The 14,119-nt window shown below is 50.2% G+C and overlaps 1 protein-coding gene across 9 annotated transcripts in view; it reads right to left on the reverse strand.

Annotated features, from left to right (window-relative positions):
* Mical2 (microtubule associated monooxygenase, calponin and LIM domain containing 2) overlaps positions 1–14,119 on the reverse strand; it is a 218,593-nt gene that overhangs the window by 188,223 nt on the left and 16,251 nt on the right. For all 9 annotated transcript variants that reach the window (XR_006850350.2, XM_046437987.2, XM_046437983.2 and 6 more), the window contains exon 2: positions 5,611–5,681. The gene's annotated coding sequence lies outside the window, so the exon portion shown is untranslated. The remainder of the gene's footprint in view (positions 1–5,610; positions 5,682–14,119) is intronic.

Consider the following 14,119-nt stretch of genomic DNA (forward strand, 5'->3'; position numbering starts at 1 on the left):
GTCCCAAGCTCCAACATCCAGCAACCCCAGGGGACAGGACTGCAAATCGGGGAATTTTCCCTGTAGTCAGAGACAGTCTCCCCATTTCCATTATGAATTAGTGGTTGAACGAAGGTTCTGGACTCTCTGCTTGGCATTTAGGTTTGTACATGGAAACCACATTCACCAAAACAAGCAGCAACTATCCCAAGAGGATTTTCTTTTTCCTCAAAAATAAAACCCGGGGTGGGGGCTTGCCAAGTGGCCTGCTAATCCGTGATCAGGAAGCCTTTGACGGCAGATCACTCCTGAGTTTATTGGTCTATTCCCCTCCACAGAAGACAGTTCAGGCTCAAAGCTCAGTTTCTAAAACAGACCTCCTAGGGTCGATCTCAGGAAGGTGAATGGGGGCAACATGCCCAGGACAATTCGCTTCCTGGATGCTTTGTAAACATCATCCTTAAAAACAGCTATGTATTTTCACTGGTTCTTTTTTTTTTTCTTTTCTTTCTTTCTTTTTTTTTTTTTAAGTAGCTTTCTCACCCCATACCCCTGATTCCTACAGAATTATTATGTGGCCCTGTCTGGAATGCAAACCAGTCCCTGGAGCGACAGTGTGCACATGAACTCACAAGGGTGTTTGCTATCAGCTTATTTGGCAAAAGGAATCTGAGACATTTTAAATATGAACTGTCGGCAGGGCCCATCCCATCCCACTCCCCTTTTGCCCCACCAAGAATCACCTTCATGGGTGTGTGACACAAAATGTAGAAAATGGACACAAACTATCTCAAACAAGCTGGTAGCGCTTTAGAATCTGGAGAATTCACCTCTGGAGGGTCTTTGCTGTTCTCCTGATACTTTTGTGAATGAAACTCCCATAGTAGCAAGTGTTTTGCAAATGCCTTGGACAGTCTGGCTCCAAATCCCCTCCCCTTCCCTCTCCTGATCTCTCAACTGAATGTTCCATTCCTTGTACTCCGGGCTAAGAAGAAAACATGCATGCAACCTCTCCTTACTTCCAAATGCCAAATCAGGCTCTTTCTTACCTCCACATGTTTTTCTTGCAAAACCTTCTGCTTCCTTCTCTGCCTGGCAATCTCCTCTTCATCCTTAATCCCCAGGTCCTGCAGGACCTCCTAGGTGCACGCTTCCCTGTGTGCTGCTCTGTTCTCAGTGTTTCCAGAGTACAAGGGGTGTCTCTCTATGATAAAGTTTAGATAGTTGTGGCTAGAAAACATCTGTCTGGCCACCAGGCCAGGCCACAAACTCCTGGGAGTCAAGAGATTGGTTCTTACTCACTTTTGCATCCCAAGGAGCAAGCCGTGGGCCTGGCCCTGGGAAGTCCCATTATGGATGCTGGGCCATCACCGCCTTCTTCCCCAGTCTTTAATTGATCTTTACCCCCACCATATACCATAAAACAGGATGGTGCTAACTCAACACTGTCAAGGTCAAAGTACAGACTCCTTGCTGCTACACCCAAGTTTTATTGGGCCTGATAAACAGCAAGGTGTGGGCCCTGCTAACACCTTAGCCATCCTGCTCAGGGTCAGAGAGACAAGTGGAAGGCAGGGTACCTGATATCAGGAGGCAGTGTCACCTGGGGAAGGCACCATATGCTGCAATCAGACTTGGCTTCCATCTCCCTCCAGTCATAAATGGCCTGCTTTATGGGTCGGTTTAAATCACTCCTCTGAACCTCAGATGCTCAACATACAAACATGAAGATGGGACAAGGCCCTCTATCATTTCTTTCCAGATTCAGTATTCTCCAACCGTCTGTCTCAGTGATGGACCCACCTTCCCTGGCCCCTCTCCTTTCTGTGTTTAGTCGTCTGTCTCTCACTGAGCAGCCTTCTACCAATGCTCCTTCCTTTATTGCTCCGGGGTCTCTGGCCACCCCTGACCAGGCCACATGGGGCCATATTCTTAAGACTATATTCACTACCCTCTGGTCAATAGAGCCTAGGAACTTTGGGGCACTAAGAACTTGGGTATCCCAACACCCCATAATCCCATTGCCTTTTAGATCAATCCAGCTCTCCTCTTGAGGCCTCCAACACTCTTACACATTAGATGTGCTCCCATGCTGCTTGGCGGGAGTCAAGGACACCAATAGGCTGTTGTTACCTGTGCATGGTGGGGGGCTTGGTTGCAGAGCTTCACAGGCCAGGGGGACAGTGCTAACCGAAGCAAGCTCTTCAAGAAGAGAACCTGAGAGCAGGCAGTGCCAATCACAAGGACAAACTCAGAGCCCACACTAAGGACCAGAGGAGTCCAGGAGGCTCCTTTAATGTGCTACTCAGCCTCCCAGGCCTCCCTTATCTGCTTACAGAGAGATCTACGGCCACCCAGCTAAGCCGTGAACAGTGCACACTAGAACATCAATCTTTGGGTCTCCGTTCACTCTTTTTTCCACTCAACTCAGTTGACCTTAAGTGTCTAATGAGGTCAGGAGATGCCCTGAAGACTCTAAGAAACATGACCCTCATGTCACTTAGGGAAAGAGCGGGCCCAGGAGATGTTATCCTGACCGCCTCCCCAGCTGGTGCATTCCTTCCTGGCTTGACATGGTCTTTCTGTTCTCTCTCCAGACCTTGCCACAAAATCTGTGAAAGTTCAGAGGTCAGTGAGAAGGGAGAGGCGGGTCTCCCTGTCCTTAGAGCACCCTAAATAGGTGAGAGAACCCCCAGCCGCCCCTCCCTCAGACTAGAGAAAGTTGATGGGGGAAGGGTGTCAGGAGAAGATTGAACGACCCACTGGAAGTCTGACCTGTTTAGGCTGAGGTGCATCTGAGGCCATCCGAAGGTTTATGACAATTAACACAATAACATCTGCCTGTCAGGCTCGATCTGGTAAAAGACTTATGTCTGTCAGATCATCTCTGCATCAGGAGGAGGAAGTTCCTGACTCAGGAATAGTAAAAGACTCAAGGAATTAATTATTCAGTGTGCATGACCCAGTTCAAGGAGTTGAGGCTGGGTGAGAACAGAGCTCACTAGTCCTTTATCATGGAGAGAAACTCAAATACTTCACGGGGCAGTGATCTCCTTGCTGCTAAAGAAGATCCATTTATGATTAAGTGGCCCAAACAAACAACAAAAAATGTTCATTCACTCAACAAATTCTTAGTGAGCAACTCTTATGTCTCAGTCCTCCAGGGTCTTGCATATGGTTTAGTAGAGGAGAGAGACTATGGAATTTTCAAACAGGAGGCCTGAGCTCAGCCCTTGAACAGCTATATTATCTTAGGTGGGTTCCAGCCTGTCTATGACAAATTCCTCATCTAGAAAATGGGAGTATATCCACCTGCCTGATCATGAAGATGCAATGATCTTTATAAAATGTGAAGCACAGCGTAAATATGAGGTATAAACAATAATGATATAACATGACACACTTTCTCTGCCCTAGAGAAGTATATAATCTGGTCATGTTTTGGAAAACAAGCCAAGGTACCTATTTGGCAAACATTCTCTGTAATTTGGGCAGATTATATGTTTCAACTTGCCAATGGAGACAGAATCGGTGGTCAGTGCCAATCTCCAGTCCGTGTGCCCAAGACATTGCAAGAAGGGCTGGAGTGAACACGGGGACTCACCAGGCCCTGTGTCAAGTTCCACTGAATGAATGAGCCAGGTTGAGATCCAAGGGGGGAAGACAACAACCGGTCACGTGGTCAATCAGAAACACAACCCAGAATTCATCTGCACACAATAGAAGTGAGCCAGCCAGAATCGCACACACGTCCTCCCCACGCACATTTCAGACAACACTGGAATTCACTGTTCACTGCTCGCCTCCTCTGTGGACGCCCCTGGCATGCTGCTTCTGCAGGGAAGGGGAGGGATTCTCAGGCTGCTGCAGACTGGCCAATCTGGGCCTCTTTGCCTGGGTCTTTCCCAGGCACTAAGAATCAGAACTGAGCAGCTTTCCCTGGGTCCAGTCAACCCCTTTTCATCCTGTCCTCCGGTAGGTTCTTGGCATCCACCAGCCAGCTCTGACTGCACAGACATGCTCCCAGCTGACCTCAGGACCCTAGCCTTAGATTGGGCCCTCAGGTCTTCCCCCCTCCTCCTGCACCAAACAACTCTTGCCCCAGGCTCACAGTGGGGGGACCTCCTGGGGCAAGGGCCAATTGTCTTCATCTCTATGTCCCCTCCAGCTCAGAATGTTCTTTAAGCACTTTGCCCTACATGTAGAAATGCCCTCGAATGGCTGCATACAGGAGGCAGGCAGAAGAGGAGTGAGGAGGGTGCTGGAAGCCCAGGGCCTGTATTCTGACACTCCACTTGACACCAGATAGCTCTGCAACCTTGAGAAAGTCTGTTTAGGCAAAGCCTCAGTTTCCCTATTTGATAATGAGGGGTTTGCTCTAAATAACCTCTCTAATAAAGTTTTGCATTATAGAAACCAGACTAGCCCAGTACACGGAGGACACGAGACCTGGTCCACAATAGCCTACAATCTGGGGCAAGTTGTCAGGCCTCTCAATGCTCATTCTACACGTCAATCAAATAAGGGAGGCTAAGGCCACCACCTCTCCCAGGGTTCAAGGCTCTGTCAAGACAGTTACTGTGATAGAGCTTCATCTATGCTCTATTCAGAGCTGGCTGGTGGTTGCCAAAAGTTAGGTCGGGCTGAAAGTCCTGAACTAACTCAGGGTTCAGACTCCTTGGATCAACAGAATAGCTATTGCATGTGCTGGGGTCTGTGCCTGTGGGGAGGGGCTCCTGCCTCAGATAGGAAGGTTGAGGATGGCTTCCTGCCCAGAGGCCCCTTCAGCTAGCGGGTAAGACTGAGAGTAAAGGTTCCTTAATTCAGTGGTATATCTGAGGGACAAAGCACTCTGGCAGTGCTGAGGAGGAGGCTCCAACCTGGCCTAGGGAGGGAGGGAAGCTTCTCAGAGGAACAGCACGTCCCAGACATGGCAAGCTATTCCAGGATGGTGGGGCTGGATCCAGGACAGAGAGGAGAGGCAGAAAAGGAGGCAGAACAGTGAGCCTGAGGTCCAGCTGGCGGGGCCACAGGAGAGATGGTCAGATGTGTCTCTGAGAGCGTCTCTGGCTGAACTACAGAGTGCAGCACAGAGGGAAGAGCACGTGGAGCCGGGAGGGCAGCAGGAAGGCCCTTCCAGACACCAGAAGCCATAGAAATCTATAAACAGGTCTGTTCTCAGAGTGGAGCTCATGTGGATAAAGATGCTGTGAATGTGGACTTGTGCTCCAGGATGCTCGGAGTCATTCCCTAGAGGCCACCTGGCCAATGCCTCTCTTGCCCAGACCTGAGCAGATAAGCCCCCTCAGAGAGCTTGCCTGGGGTCTGAAGGGCCGCACTGCTGGCGTTGGTTCCGGGAGGCCCAGCCACACATTGCCCAGTTAGATGGGTCTCTCACCTCCTGGAACGAATGTCAGCCTCAGCCTGCTCCCTCTGACAGCTGGGGAGGATGTGCAGCCCTGGAGTCTTGGACCAGGACAAAGGGCTGAGGAGGTATCCAAGGTTTCACCACGCTTCTTCAGTGGGTCACATGACTTGAAGAGAATTTGAGAGCTCCCATACTTCCCTAAGCCTGAAACTAGATCCCCCAGGAGCTACTCAATGTGTAAGAGAGACCCCACTGTGACTTACTTGGTTCTCAGGCATCACAAGGGCTAAAGACTTCTCCTCTGGGGGCAAGCCCCATACAGGTTGCCATGTTCCTTTAAAAAAAAAAAAAGAACCCAACAATTAATGTCAGCCTCGTGATCTGACATCGTAGCCTCCTATCTTCTCCCCTTCAAGAGTTTGCACAAGGCTCTGATCATAGCTGAGTTTCCTAATAAATTATTATTTTGTGCATTTTTTTTCTCTTAGCAACACTTTAGCCAGCAAGAGGAAATGGACAGATAACCTCTGTCTGTGCCCCAGGTTTGGCATGTGAAGAAAGACTGCGAAGCAGGTCCTACCATCTGCCTGTTGGCTGTGCACCCTAAGGCCTTACCCTATGTCTAAACAAAGACTCTGCTTAAATAAAAACAGAGAGTGCCAGGATTTCTAAGGTTGAGACAGAATGGAAGTAAATAAAACTGGTGCAAAACTTGATCACAGGTCACCAATGTGAAAAGTGTCACATTGCCTCTAGTGGAAAGGTCCAACATGCTCAAAACCTAGGAAGCTACAGAAGTGGGCCATCTGATCATGACTGTATTCTTTTGGCTTATAGGGGCTACCCACGTTACTTGGTTACCGCCTACTGCTGTTGCAAAAAATGTCTCTACACCTATTTGGAAAAGGGGGCCCAGAGTTACAAAATATTTCTAATGATTTACATTCACATTAAAAAAATAATAAAATCCTAATGTCTAAGAGGAAGACTCAAGAGAACAAAACCTAATACAGATGTGAAATTTGAGCTTTAAAAGGGGCAATATCCACACTCTGGGGAAGCACACACACTTTGCTCAGAGAGCAGCTGGGCTGCTTATCCACTACACACACACACACACACACACACACTCTCTCTCTCTCTCTCTCTCTCTCTCTCTCTCTCTCTCTCTCACACACACACACACACACACACACACAGCCATGTGAGAGTCCCAAACCTCCAGACCTTTAATGGGACAGAACCCACTATTTGCTGAGCACTGGTCATGCATGGAATCCGCACCACTAGGCCTAGACGTGCATTATCTCAGTGGTTCCTCACAGACAAGGAACAGAGGCCTAAGGAGTGATGGTCCTTGCCAAGGTCACCCAGCATGGCAGGATTTGCACCCAGGCCTGACTGACACAGGGCTCAGGGTTCTTGCCCCCATACTGAGGTGTCCTGGCTGTGAATGCCTAGTGCTACGGTGAGCTCCCAGAGCAGTCACCCGGGCAGGAGCTACAGTTCTGCCCACCATCATCACCATTACCAAGCCCACACCCCTCGGGGCCTGTGCCGGCGGACGAACAGGCTGGCCTGCCTTGGCCACATTCTATCAGCATGAGCTATAGGCTCCGTGCTGTTGTCTCAAGCCACAAGTCAGAGCGGCTGGAGGCCTTAACTTATCTGTCCCTGCTTCTCACAGAAGACTCCAGGAGCTGTGAGTGGCAGAGCTGGACACCGTGATACAGAATTCAAGAAACTAGTGATGGCCTCCTGCTCCCTAGATCTCAGGGACAGAGTTCCTGAGTACTCTGTGATATTATTGAGGCCAGTTGGGAGACAAGAAGCTCTCTAAGGTTGGGTTGTCTTCCTGATGGAATGAAAGTGGGCACATCCGGGCCAGGTCACAGGGCTGACCATTGGTTGGATTCCTACAAAGGCCTGAACACACTGATCCAGACATTAAGGGGCCAACTAACACACACCCTCTATGGACCAATAGCCCAACATGCTTTGCACCCCCTGAAACTGCACTAAACCAGACAGTCCCAGCACCCGGCACTTCCTAGGGCCTATTTCTTTATCTATGAGTAGCTAGACATAATTGGTGATTTCCTCACCAAGGACCCCTTTCAGCTGTCCCATTCCATGGATCCATGGATCCTGACTTCTAGAGATACCTACAGAACTACCTAGTGGTTAAAGGCTGTGGGGGAGTCACCTGTGCTGGCTTTGACCTTGCACTGCCTCAGCGAATCCTCCCAGCAACCCTGGCAGGAGGTAGGGTAGTATTCCAGAAGAGGACACTGAGGCGTGGCCCACAGTCCTCACTAGCACCGGCCACAGCAGCCCTGGGACTTGGGGTAGAGCTCTCCTGAGCCCACCCCATGCTTGTTCCTGACCCAAAGCCTCCTTCCGTCATCAATGAGAATGGAGAAAACCTGTCTCCCGTGGCTTGCTATCATGCCAGGTCTAAGCCAGGAGGCATGAGGTCTCCAGTCCCTTGTGGGCCTGTTTTGATCCTGAAAAGACTTCCCGTGAATCTAAGTGTCCTCAAGGTCCCAAGGAACATGAGAATCCCAAGGAAGGGAAGCTCAGGGAATCCTTTGTCTCTGACATTCTCCCCACCTAACTGCATAGAGGCAGGGGCTTCCCTGAGGCACTCCAAGCACTTAGGCAGGGCCTGGCACACCCTGGGAAGTCAATGAATCTTTTTTGAATAAAGAAATGAATGAATCCTGAGATTTGATGCACTGAAGACTTATTCAAGAATCATTTGGTGTAGTTCATGAGAGACACACCAAGAGCAGCACAATCCAGCTTCCCCAATGGAAGACAAAGGCTTGGTGGCAGTTAAGTGGCCCTGAGCAATTCACATAACCTCTGTAAACCTCAGGTTCTTATCTAAAACTGGAAATGATGTTGGTACCTACTTCATGGAGATATTCTAAAGATTAAATGAGATAATGCTGTAAAGGACTTAGCCCAGCTCATGTTCACAGCAAGTATTGAGAGGTGACATCAGTTCTTACTGTCTACATCAGAGTGCGTGGTTTAGAGCACACCTGTGTTGGGCATAGTAGTGAACACCTGTAATCCCAGTGACTCAAGAGGCTAAAGCAGGAGGATCACAAGTTTGAGGCCAGCCTTCACAACTTAACAAGACTCTGCCTCAAAAAATTAAAAGGGCTGGGGATGTAGCTCAATGCTAATGCACCCCTGGGTTCCATCTCCAGTACCACAAAATGAACAAACAAACAAAAAGAGCACATTTGGAGCCCTCTGCCTCGGTTCAATCCCAGCCCTCCTCCTCGTTAAGTCACCTTGGGTAAACTGCTTCACCTCTCTGTGCCTCAGTCTCCTGGTGTGTAAAATGGGGGCAACTATGAAGATCAAATGAGTTTTCCAGGTAAAGAGGTTAGAATAATGGCTGGCAGAAAGTAATTTCTCTATAAAAGCGAGTTTGTATTTTTGTTCTTTTCTTCTATTGATACAATCCCCCGCATCTCCCACTCAGCAAAAAAGATGGATCCAGGACTCAAAGTAGGTCCTGAGAGTATCCTTTCTCCTTGGTAGGGCCCTGATACAAAGGGTGTATGTGTGCTCCAATCTGAAGAGTCCTGGGTTTGCCTGGTCCTCTTGAGCCGGGTGGGGGGCTGTGTGGGGTCAGCGGGGAGTTGCCTATGGCTGTGCACCACCCAGCAGGGTCTCTGTCGGGGAGGCTGAGATCATCTGTTCTCTTCTTGGGGCTGGACTCTTCAGTGTGCTCTTGACTCTTCGAGCTCCCCTGAAGCCTTCTAACTTTTACATAAAATCATTTACTCTTGGCTCCTGTCCCTTGAAGCCAGGAATCCCGACTAACAACAGCACGGCTATGTCACCACCAAATCCCACCAAGGGGAAAAGCCAGCTGTCCACCCCCAGAGAGACCCAGTCAGCCAGGGCCGAGCAAACATGGACAGTGAGGTGGCTGCAAACTGGAGCAGGGGAGGCTGCTGCCAGCCCCTGGACCCTGCCCTCCCTGCGGGCACCTCATGCTGAAACCAGAAAGCAGCAGCCTGGTGCTGTGGTCCCTGGTGGGGACCTGGGCTCCTTTGCCATGAATGCTAGCAAAGAAGAAGAGGAAAAAGAAGAAAGCTGGAGCTGATTTTCATTGACTTCAAAGTGGTGCAGAAAAGTTATTGAATACAACTCTCTCTAAAGGAAGATTACGGGAGAAAAGATGGAGGAAGGGGAAGGGAGAGCAACTGCTCTTAGGAGGGCTTCAGTGTCCCAGGTGCGGGGGATCAGGCTCTTTGTATGATCTCATCCAGCCTCAGCACAACGTGCAGACCTGGGTGATCATTCGGCCCATTCTCAGTTGAAGAAATTGAGGCTCAGAGAAATAGATAACTAATTGGCAACATCACACTGCTAATGCCTCACGCCCCTTCTTCCCAAAGCACTGGCTTCACTTTGTCCCCAGACAGAGCCTGGGGTCTCCTCCTCATGTGGTCATTTCTGCTGTCATGGGGGATGGTGATGTCCTGCTGCTCCCTCACCCCTGACCGCCCATCAGAGGAAGGGGCTGCCTGAGGGCAGACAGGACAGGAACATCCCTGGGCAGTTTTCCTCCTCTGGACCTCATTCTGTTTAATCTCACAGAGCTCCATTGTGACATTAATGAGAAGGCATCTGTTGGTGAGTTTTAGCCAGGATGTGCCCATTGGAATCCCATGGGGAGTTTGGATTTTCTGTCACCTGACCCAAGAGACACTGACCTCACAGGTAGGACTGCAGTCTTTGTCACATCACACTGTGCTGAACACGGTTCTCTCTGCTTGATCTCATTGCCTTGCCACCGTCTAGGTCAGGGCCACAGGTAACCTATTTCTGAATACCCAAGCCTTCTAATGTTTGTTAGAAGACAGGAAAAGAAATCCCACCTTCAGATGTATTTTTAAAAGGCTTTAGAAAAAAATAGAATCCTGGCCTGGTAGCAAAAACTAAGAAGCCGATCCCACTGACCCCCCACCCTGCTGTAGCATCCACCTCGAGGTGAGCGCACACAGCCTCTCCCAGGCCCCACACAGCCCTGTACCACCGTCTGCACCAGTAACCCAGGCAACCTGTGAGCAAGGCCTCCCAGACAGGCTTCAGCTGGCTCAAAAGGGGACACTGCCAGCTTCCAGCATCTGCAGGAGAACTAAACTGGAGGCCATGATCTGGAATGATGTAGAAATCCTCCTGACCACAACAGTGTCAAGAGGAGCAGCTCTTGGCAGGGCTGGGTTGTGCCTGTTGGTGTGGGGATTGTCAGAAAGCATTTCGAGAGGGCCTTGTCTGCTGCCCCCACAGGACACACCCCAGCCAGCACCCCCTGGCAGCTGAGAGCCTTTCTTTGCTTTCTACCAGCTCCTTACAGGGAGTAGTGGCCACAGGGATTATATAGGCAGGTGTTTCCCCTTTCCACCTTCCCTCCCTCCCTCCCTCCCTCCCTTTCTCTTTTTTGGTAGCTTTATTCTCTGATACTTAAAAAATAAAGGGAACTGGCAGGCTTTCCCATTGGAGTGTGGCCCTGTTGGCTCCCACTGGCTAGGTGTGAGGTGGCACCCAGGGTGGTGCTTCCTGGGGTTAGAATAGCACACTGCAGGGATCCACAGGCAACTGGACCAGCCGGAAACCTTAAAGGGAATGAAAAGCTCCTGGGGTCCCCTCTCCTGCCCCCACCCAATCTGCTTTTCCTTGAACTATCCAGAAAAGATTATTCAATAATAATTTGCTCTGTGCCTGGCAGAGACTATGGGGAATGCTAAAAAGCATGGGAAACAGGGACCACAGACTCAGGACACAGAGGCAGAAGGACGATGGCTAACCTGGACTCAGCACCTGAACTGTGCGCCTGCCATCGTGAGACCTGGGGCAAGTCACTTCCACTCTGAGCTCATTTGCATCCCTTTGGGGATGTCTGCTTAGAAGCTAGGGTGATCATTCAATAAGATCCTACACATCCAAGAACAGTCAAAACTGTCATATGTAGCCATTTACCGTGAGCCTAGAACTGTGTGCAAAGCAATTTTTCCAATTCCCTTGTGAGGGAGACATAGCCTCGATAGCCTCGATATGGAAACAGACTGAGGAAATTAAAGCACCTGCCCAAAGCTGCACAGCTCCTAAAGTAGCAGAGCTACAACATGTACCTGGGCCAGGTGGGCTCCAATGTCCCAGCCTTGACCCTGCTGCCTAGTACACTGTAGGAAGCAAAGAGGGTGCAGGAAGCTGGGACATGTGAACCGGGGGCTGTTGGCTCTGCACCCAGGAGGCAGATGGAGAAAGCAGAGTGAGCTTTGGCAGAGAGAGTTGAGGAAGCCTTTGTGAAGTAGGTAGAGCTGGCTCCAAGCGGAGAAGGAGGAGGAGAAGGAAGAGGAGGAGGAGGAGAAAAAGGAGAGGAGGAGGAGGAGAGGAGGAGGAGGAGAGGAAGAGGAGGAGGAGGAGAGGAAAGGAGGAGGAGAAGAGGGGAGGAGGGAGGGAAAACGCAGCTGAGTCAAGCGCAGAGCTGGGGCAGGGATGAGCCCCCTGGTCGGGCAGAGGACAACAGAGAGAATGGCCAGGTTGGAGGGTGAGTGAGGAAAGGGCTGCCTGAGCTGTTCTTTTAGAGCCTTGCACCTGCACTCCAGAGGCCCCTGAGCCTGCTCCTTCAGTCCCACACAATCCTGGCAACACTAAGAAGCATATGCATGTAAAGTCTCAATAATCTCTCTTCCCACTACAGCCTGAGAATTCAACTCCATCAGCAGGGGTAATGGCCAAGTCCTGGTCTGCGAGGCCCTGTTGACCTGTCAGGCCTAAATTCTAGCTCTTGCTTTGGGTCCCAGACACCTAAGATGCTGCCACACCACGTGCATGTAAACAGCACCCCACCCTGGGCATCCAGGGTTTCCAGGAGGGCCAAGGGGCAAAATAACAAGGCTGTAGGGCCTGACTGCCTCCTGACAGGTCCCCGCAGGGCTGTGTAGACACTCCCTCAATAGGCTTTTGTTGAACTGAACTAAATAGAAGATTCTTCTGCCTAGGATTCCTGAGGATTTCCATATGTCCATGGAGAAGTCTGGATTAAAGGCTGTCCTTGAGCCCTGTTTGCTTCCAGGGAAGAAGTGCCTCCTCTACTCCAGTAGTCTCTGCGATAGCACCCCCAGCATTCCCTGCACCCTAGATGTGGTTCTGGATCCCGTGAGTTTCAGCACCTGACTCTCCTCCTGGGTGAAGCTGTGGGTTCCCACCTGCCCCCTCCACCTCCAATTATACGGTCCCTCAGGGCATAAGCTCTTTACTGCTGCAAATGCTTAAAGCTACAAAGCTGTCTCCACTCCCCATCCAGCCCTGAATATCAAGTCCCAGCCCAGACCCCAGACCTATAGAGAAGAGGAAATGGGATTGGAGATGATTTGAGAAGCTCTGAGGATCTGCTCAGTCCAAACCCACCACTATGTGCTTGCTCTAGAAGCAGCAGCCCGGAGGGCAGAGGAGCTGAAAGCAAAACTGCATTGACATCTGTCAGTCTCAGAGCCCCCTCCCAACCCTCTTTAGGGAAAGGGCTAAAGGGGAGAAGATGAGATGGCTTTGGGGTGTGGCCAGTCTGAGACTCTAGAACAAAGCTTCCTGGGATGAGCACCTGATTTATCACCTTGCACCAGCTGAGTCTTTTGAGTAAATGACCTCACTGCAGGGTTGATAAGCAAGGATGATAACAATAATACACAGACGATCATGAAGGACAAATGAAACACAAATATGAACATGCTTGGCAAATGGTACAGTGCTCTTAGGATTATCAGACATTTTCCATAGTCCTAGGAGGTGGGGTCTTCAGGTCAGATGTGGTTGGAGAGAAAAGAACAGGGAATCCACTTTTTAAATTTTTTTTATGTTGGAGGTGGACACAAAACCTTTATTTTATTTGTTTTTATGTGGCCCTGAGAATCAAAATCAGTGTCTCACACATGCTAGGCAAGTGCTCTACCACTGAGCTACAACCCCAGCCCAGAAATCCACTTCTTTTGGCCAACACCTTCAACACCTTCTATACAAAGCTGAAGTCTCCACAGATGCAAAAGTCAACATGCTGATGGGACCCCTGGGCAGTCTATGATCCTACAGTTGCATCAGAAGGCAAAACAAGATGTGCCATCGGAGCGATCCTGCAGAGGACAGGCATGTTATTTTGGCCTTAGAAGTCCCAAGAGGCTATTACAGTAATATAATAATAATTAGCATAATAACTCCTCCTGGCTGCGGGCCAGGCACCGTTCCGAGTGTTTATACATCTCACTGAACTCACAGCAGCTCTACAGAGCAGCCTCACAGCTGGCAAAACTGAGGCACAAGCAAATTGACTCCCATCCTGGTAAGTGGTGGAGACAGGATTTGAACCCATCAGCTCAACTCCATCAGCCCATGAAGGGATGAGTCAACCAAGATAAACTCTCTATGTGGCTGAAGCTCTGATAAGGCCTGCAGGACTGAGTCACCGAGGGAAGGCACTAGCTCATCCACAGCCTCTCTGCCTCTCCCACCCATAGGCAGCTCCCGCCTCCATGCCCAGGGCCTCTCCACCTCTCAACATTGCCTTGGTCTGTCCTGAAAATTGGCCCCACCCTGCCTTCTCTGAGGCTCCCTGTGGACAGGTATGACCAAGGGAGACTGGTGTAAGAACCCGTGCTGATGTCTACATTTTTCTCAACAGAACACTCATGGGATTATCCCAGCTCTGCCACATGCTGGGATGACCCCCGTATCGCGTGACCTTGG

Source organism: Marmota monax, unplaced genomic scaffold (genome assembly GCF_021218885.2).
Source record: "Marmota monax isolate L192 unplaced genomic scaffold, Marmota_monax_Labrador192_F-V1.1 WCK01_AAM20220418_F8-fsc00061, whole genome shotgun sequence".
Taxonomy (NCBI): Eukaryota; Metazoa; Chordata; class Mammalia; order Rodentia; family Sciuridae; genus Marmota; species Marmota monax.